We start from the raw sequence: 7,739 nt of genomic DNA, 5'->3' as shown, positions 1-7,739 counted from the left end.
GGAGGGTACTACCAAAATCAAGAAGGCTGCCAAAATCTCAGTTCTTCTGGGACCTCAGGCTGGATTCAAACTGCAGGCGTGTCCTCACAGGGCATCTAAACTTCCCTTAACTATTGTGTCTGAATCCTCAGCTTCAGACATGCCCTAGTAACAGATGTAGTTCTGAAAAAAGAAAAGAAAATTGAGTTTTCACACCTACCAGCTGCTCTTTAAAGGGGATTTATTTTGTGTATTATACATCACACTCCAGAGCTCACTAGCCAAGCAATAAACTTCAGGTGCTCCAAAAAAATCACACCTCTCTAGCCCTATTTGAAGGCTGTTGCAGTAATCTTAATGAAAATATGAATACTTGATTCCTTAAGCCATTTCAGAAATTTTGTCACCACCTCATAAGACTCACTCTAGCATGTCCCTGTATGAAACAGCAGACTTACAGGATAAGAGGGATTTGGATTCACATGGAGTTAGTTGTGCTTCCTGATATTGGAGGGTTGGAAATAAAAGATCTTCACCTTGCTACCTTGCTTATCCCTCCTCCCCGCACACTCCATTTTCTTAATATTTCCTTTTTTTTTTTTTTTTTTTTGTCTTTTCTGCAATTGGAAAGTAAACATCTAAACTTCTATAAGGACTTTTGGGGTTGTCCTGGTTTTGAGGCTTGGGTGCAGGTGGTATTGTGGGGGGGTTTTGTTTGGTTTTTCTTTTTTTTTTTTTTTAACATATACCCTTGTTAAAATTAGCTGATTTTACAGTATCTTAATTGGAAAGCTGGCACCAGCTCAGTCTATCATTTCTTCTTCTTCTTCACGGACCTGCAGGATGCAATTGGATGCTCCTTCTGCAGCCTTGATCTACATTTTCTGAGGAGAAGAGAGTCAGGAGAGTCTATGTAAACTCATATTTCCTTTTCCACAGTTTCTCTTTACACAAGCCCTTGGAGCCACAGACTTTCTTGCTCTGCATGGGGAAAGGTAGCTGGATTAATCTGTGAAGAACAGCTTTGTGCTCAAATGTAGCAAAACAGAGGTGTCAAATTTGCAGTTGATATTCCAATTTCCAAATCTAATCTAACAGGCATATGAGTCTCCAAAAACAATTGTGACAGGATTTTTTTTCTGGATTTTTTTGTTTCTTTCTTCTTTTCTTTTTTCTATGCCATTGAGTCTGCTTATTCTTAAGAAAACCAAAAAGAATCTAGACTCATGTTATTGGTGTAACTGATTGTGTAAATAGTGCTGGGTGGATGTGGTGGCAAGAAGCTATAGGATATGAGATTTGCAAAAAAAAAGTAATCCAGTTTTCTCCTAGTTCATGTCCAGCCTCACATATTTGGAAACCAAGTGCAACCACTGTGCAAGCTATGTGCTAATCCTGAAAAAAACAGTACAAAAAGGCTTAGAACTCAAATGAAGCACTCAATACAAATCAAATTAAGAGGTTAAGCTTTGCCAGATGCTAGTAATATCAATATCAGTATAACTTTCTGATTGCAAATGTGGTTTTTTATACTTTCTATTATTTCAATACAGAGGTGACTGTTTAGCTTGTCTACCTTTCCAGAACAGAGATACCAGCAGAAGACAATCTAATCACTTTGTCCTACCATAAATGTCTGAGTGTAGCAGTTGCCTCCCTCAGCATTGAAATGCAACCTGTGATGAAGAGCACATCAGATTTTTGGTATTTTGCAGCAGTAAACAGAGGCCACTATTGTTTATTCCCGGTTTACAAGCAGAAAGAGACCAATTTGACCCTTACGTCTTACCTACAACAATTTTAGAGTAGGAAAGATGAGAAAAAAAGAAAGAAGGAATGAGGTGCAACAAACAAGCAAGTGGGAGGCTCGTGAAATTATTGAAGCATGAGCACTCCACTGTTTATTATTTATTTATTTATTTAAACACTGCTGAGGTGTTTGTTTAGTTAATTAAAGCAGGTTCCCTGGAGAGTGAAGGCTACCCTCATGCTCTGGAAGGGACTCTGTGTGCTGCTCCTTTAAGATTTAAGGGGTCTGTAATGATTTAAAACACATCTGGAAGATTAAACCCCATTCAAGCTGTTCCCTTTCACCTTTCCTTTCTCATGAAGGAGGAGGACTAAGAGAGATTATAAATTGGAACAACAATTTACTGAAAATCACAATACCCACAGGAGCACTGATAGCATAAAAAAGCCCAACAGCAATTTACAAAAGAGAGAGGTGTTTTAGCCTCAAAAGCATGCTCACCACCCAACTTTGCCCTCCACCTCCCCATAAAAAAAAAAAAAAAAAACAAAACTACTCCAAATCAACAAATAACTAGGACAAAACTATCCCCTTGGGAGCTTAGATTATCCGTGCCATGCTGCCCACTGTTCTCAGCTGTGCTCAGCAGTGTCCACTCAGCTGCCTGTGCTCCAGCTGGGCTTTGGGCTCCTCTGTGGCTCTCCTGGCGTGGTGCCTGTGTCCCAGGGCTGAGGGCAGCCCCAGATCTCCGAGCAGGTCTCTGCAGCTTGGAGCAGCAGTGCCTGGGGCTCTCCAGGCTGGCACAGGGCACTGCCACTGCTGCTCTCCGGGGCTCTCTCGTGGTGCCAGCAGCCCTGTGGCTCTGATCCTGCTCCCACACACTCCAGAGTCAGCCAGGAAAAATAGCAAACTCTCCGTTTCTGCCCCCATCTTTGTCATGTCAAAACCACAACCCCAGCAATGATGTGGGTGGTATTGAACAGACAGTGCTAGAAGACTCTGCCCCTGTTTTCTGTAGCCAGGACAGGGTTTGACAAAAAGAAGGTCACATAAGCAGACCTACCAGGGGTAAGGATCCTGTTCGAGATACACCATTCCATAAAGGACAGAGAGAATGTTTGATGTTTGCCAAAGTAAAGCATTCATGCCTGTGTTATTTATCATCTTGGTGACACTTTTGAATGACATTGAATAGAGGTATTTTCTTTTCTATAGGAGATGAATCTCCATTTTACGGGAGATGAGCGTGAGATCCAAGTAACTCCTTGGACCAGTAGAGGTTAAATGAGAATCAATTACCTGGTCTATGATCACTTCTCAGGAAGGTCATTTGAGATCTGCTTGTGAGCTAAATAACTTCTGTAGAGTCGCCTGAGATGAACCTGAGGGGTCAGTTAACCTGTCAAATAGGGCTTCTCTGGCACCATCATGAGACCCAGGTACATGCAAGGTCTGTTTGAGGCCAGCTAGGCTTTTGTTTGGAGCCTAGGATCATCTGAGGTCAACCTGACACACAGAGATCTTGACAGACTTGACATACCTCTGACTTTCACAGAAGTCCTTTAAAGTCATCACTCTTCTCCTTTGGAGGCGGGGCAAACATTTAAAGTCTGTTTGGTATCCAATTAAGCAATCAGGATTCATTGGAGGTCACCAGAGGGCCTGTTAGGGTTCATGTGAGGTCAGAGCAGCCTTTGCTCAGAGCCCAGAAGTCATTCAGGTAAACCTCAGATCCAATTAACTATTTGGTTTGTCATTTGACATCAACCTGCCCCTCATTTGGTGCCAATAAGTCAGTCACAGTCCTTGACTCCTGTCTGAGGTCATGTGAGTTCAACTGAAGATGCAACTCTTACTGCAGAGTCATCTAAAGTCAACTCTCACAGTAATGGCACAGGTCAATTCAAGAAAACGTGAGTTTAAGTAACATATGGGAGTCACTGTAAGATCCAATTGGCTTCATTTTTGAGCCCCAAGGCTCAAATGTTGACCTCATCTGAGGTCAAGATTCTAGCAAATTAGATAAAGGAGGTCACCTTGGGACAATATGATAGCTGGTGATCTGCTTGGAGCCATCTAAAGTCAATGCCTGGAGCCAGCTTTACACTCAGTAAATTCCCTGGGATCACACTGCTCCTTGTTTTCATTCAATAAGTTGTTTGGAGTCCTATTCAGAACAAGTTAACCTGCAGATGTGTCATCTGATATCAACCTTCATTCCAATTAGCCACACCAAGTGATCATTGAGGGTCAGCCTGGGCTCCTTGAATGCACAGAGGCCACCTGAAGTCAATCCAGACCACATTTCCCTATGGTTGCTCAAGGCCAGCCTCATATCCATTTATTAGGATAGGAGGAATCCATGGCCATTCCTAGCTGACCACCCTGCACCTCCTTTGCTCTCCTTAGCAGTGGCTGACCTGACTGTTTCCTGCTCAGATGCTTTCAGAGGGCACATTAACACTTCAAATGTCATAGCAGGGGTCATCTGAGGAGAAGCAGCTCTTTCTTCACCATCAGGTGAGACACCTGCTGAAACCAGGCCACCCTGACTCCCCTGTGCAGATGTGTTTAAGTTAATATTGCTGCCTCACGGTGCAGGCCACAGAAACAAGATGACATTGGCAGTATCTCTGTGGTGCAAAACAGCAGCAGAAGGGCTCAGAAGTCAGACTGCTCTCTGTGCCTCAGCCTCCCCTCCTCTTCCTCATCTCTCCTCCTCTTTCATCTCCTCCTCCCTTCTGCCAGCCTCATATAGGCTGGGATACCTGCAAAGTGCCAAACCTAAATCGTATTCTTTTCAGTGGCAACCTGAGAAATGAAAGGTTTTAGCCATTTACCTAAATCTTTGGCACAAAAAACACAGCCGGACTTCCTTTAGGCAACAAAGTTACTCCTTTCCCGCAGAACTTTTCTCTGATTTTTCTTCTTGAACCTTAAGCACATTATCACGACTGTATATTAACATCTAAATGGGATACCTGGGGTATTTTGAAGCACTGGTTTGTTTTCTGGTCTGCAAACAGAAACAATGCTTTGGAGGTAAATGGGCAGAGCACTATAACTGTTGACACACTCTTCAGTGTCAAAGAAGAATAGTTTTTGCCTAGTTTTAGCTTGAAATTTTTTTCCCCAGAAGTAATTACCATGAATTGGGAGATCAAACTGTCTTCCAGAATAAGTCAAGATATGATGAGGACAGTGAAGAAAAGCATAACAGATCTTGCAAATGATCTAGCAATAAGGGAAGCACGGACTACTCTGATGTGGCCACAGTTGATGAGAAGGCCCAGGCCAATGCAGACTGGTTTTTCTTTATCTCTGGGAATAATTTTTCAGCAAAAAATAACTGACATCAGCATCCTAAGAACAGAAAACAGATACAAAATGTAGCAGATTTGATAACTGATTGCTATTCATTTATGTCAGCTCCTTGTTTACACTTGTGGCTATACAGGCTTTTCACATCAGAGAACTAAAATTGCAGTAAAAAATAAGAGTGTCATATTAAAGCAGTGACATCTATATTTCAAAAACCTGCAAGACTGATTTGATTTACCAAGTTTTCTAAGAGTTGAGCACACATCTCAACTAAGACAAAATAAATCCAGACTTTATTGAACAACTAATAAGTATTTTAAAATATCTACTTTCTTCTTCTGTAAGTTAATTTTGGCTTATGAGACGGGGGCAGAAGTATTCTTACTATATTGACTAAAAGAATAGAAACTAATACTACTGTGGAACTAAAAGAAAAAGAGGAGCTGGAAACCATGTGATAAATATAGAATAGATGTTTATTACTATGAGATTAAAGATAAAAATAACTGCATTATTCTCTGTATGCTACTTTTACCTGTTTCCCTTAGTTGTCAGAAATGTTATTTCATTTTACACCTATCAAGAACAGAAAAATTCTGAAAGTGTTCTTTTACTCTTTAGAAATAATAGGAAATAGACTGACAAAACTACAACAAATGCAAGTCCATTTCTAGAAAATACATGTGTAATATCCCTTTTGATTTTATTGCACTAACAATAAATTAATAACTCCAAATACACCACAACAATGAATGAAAGCCAAAAAACCCAAAACTTCCTGAGTATGAGGTTTTCAATTTCTGAATATTTTTCACATGTTCAAGCTACATCTCCAATGCAGCAGATGCCAAAACAACATTTCACTGTGGATAATCCCAACTGAATTCCTAAGTAAGCTTCTTTTAAGCTCATATTAAAAAGTGAGCTTATAAATACTCTGGTGGATTTTTTTGTTTTGTTTTGTTCTTTCAAAACTTTACTGCCTGACTTATTTGAACAAAGTAAACAGGATTTTTTTTTCCCTGAACCCACCAGAATTATAAAAGAAATCCCTGTATGTGCTTTTCAGCATAAACAAATATTGACACTAATAATCAGAAACTCCTGTGGTTTGGTTTGACACACATGATTTCCTCTTCCACTCTAGTTGTCAAGCAGTTGGAGAAAGAACCTGACTTCCACATCTTTCATTTCACATGAACCCAAATTTTAGTGTGAGTGGGGCTTATTGCTGTCCCCTTATAAGGTTGTTGGGGTTTTTATTTCATGTTTTAGTAGGCATGTGTTTCAATCTAAAGTCAGTATTTAGAAATCAAAAGACAATTTAAAGAATGTACAGAACTTGTAGTAAGAAAGATCTCAAAAATTTTTTTAATTATGTTCAAGATAATTTATTACTGAAATATAAAAGGGAGGGGTGGAAGGTCTTCAATCACATACTTAAATTTACAGTTTAGTGAAATGTGAATCAGCATTCCCAAAAAACATAAAAAGAAAGCTGAGGCATAATTCATCAGCCAGCAGATTTACTGGACTTCTTGAATTTAGTGCGTCCACATTTGGAAAAATTACTGCAAGGATAAAAATATACGGTGGAACAATTTGAAATGCCTCTTTTTCTTGTTTCATCCACTTAATATTTCATGCTGATCAAAATTAAATAGCTACAAAATTAAATAAACTACATTTTAACACAGATTAGTATCTTGCAAGGATCCCCATTTCATACTGTAATGTAGTATTTACCTTGACAGATACTGACAAGAAGGAATACGATTAATCTACACTGAGCTAGCTCTACATCATAAGAATTCTCACAAATGTTGCTGTGAATGCAGGAGCCACCCACTCTTGCAGGCAATAGGAGCATTGCCAAGAAAAGGTCATCTGATTTGTGCATACCTTCAAAACTTGTAAGAAATGAGAAGCGCTCAGGCCCCGCGTGGCCTACGGTTTTTTGAGGTTTTTTTTGTGCATAATATATATATGTTCTAAATTTATGGCAACATTTCTGGAAAACAACACTATCAGGCCAGGAGTTACATTGTCTTTGACTTTAAAGACATATCTATGTTTCATTTTACTTAACTGAATTCAAAGGCAGACAAATAGTTAGAGATCCTTGAGAGAAAGATCTTTGTTTAAAGAAAGATCTTTAAGATATGTCTTTCTTTAAAGTGTATATGTATTCATGTAAGCAGATTTCTCCCCAAAGACAGATTTTAAAATGACACCCACAGGAAACAGAATTACTACTTTACAGGTATATGGACCAAACTTCACCCTCAGTTTGCAGAGACGCAATCAAACTACCTCTTTCACAGACAAGCTAAGTTTTCTGATATATTGGCTTGCTTCCAAAAAGAAGAGCCAAAGGAAACTATATATTTTGCAAAATGAGAAGTATAATCTGATGGGGAATTATATGGGAGCGTTCTATGAAATTATGTTAAAAAGAAAAAACACAATAGGAACCTCTTCTAAATGCTCACAGAAACTGAAAGCATCTGAGCCAAACATTGTGTAGATGATTACTCCAATGACTGTTTACAATGCTGATCACTTCAACATCAATATAATAGTCAATATAAAAACTGGGGACACGTAACTTCCAAATCCTATGTATATGTAGACACTTACAAAATATACCAAACAAATCACAGATCACAAAAAAAAGCCCCCTTATAGC

Source organism: Ammospiza caudacuta, chromosome Z (genome assembly GCF_027887145.1).
Source record: "Ammospiza caudacuta isolate bAmmCau1 chromosome Z, bAmmCau1.pri, whole genome shotgun sequence".
NCBI classification, from domain to species: domain Eukaryota; kingdom Metazoa; phylum Chordata; class Aves; order Passeriformes; family Passerellidae; genus Ammospiza; species Ammospiza caudacuta.
This window is presented reverse-complemented; position numbering follows the sequence as displayed.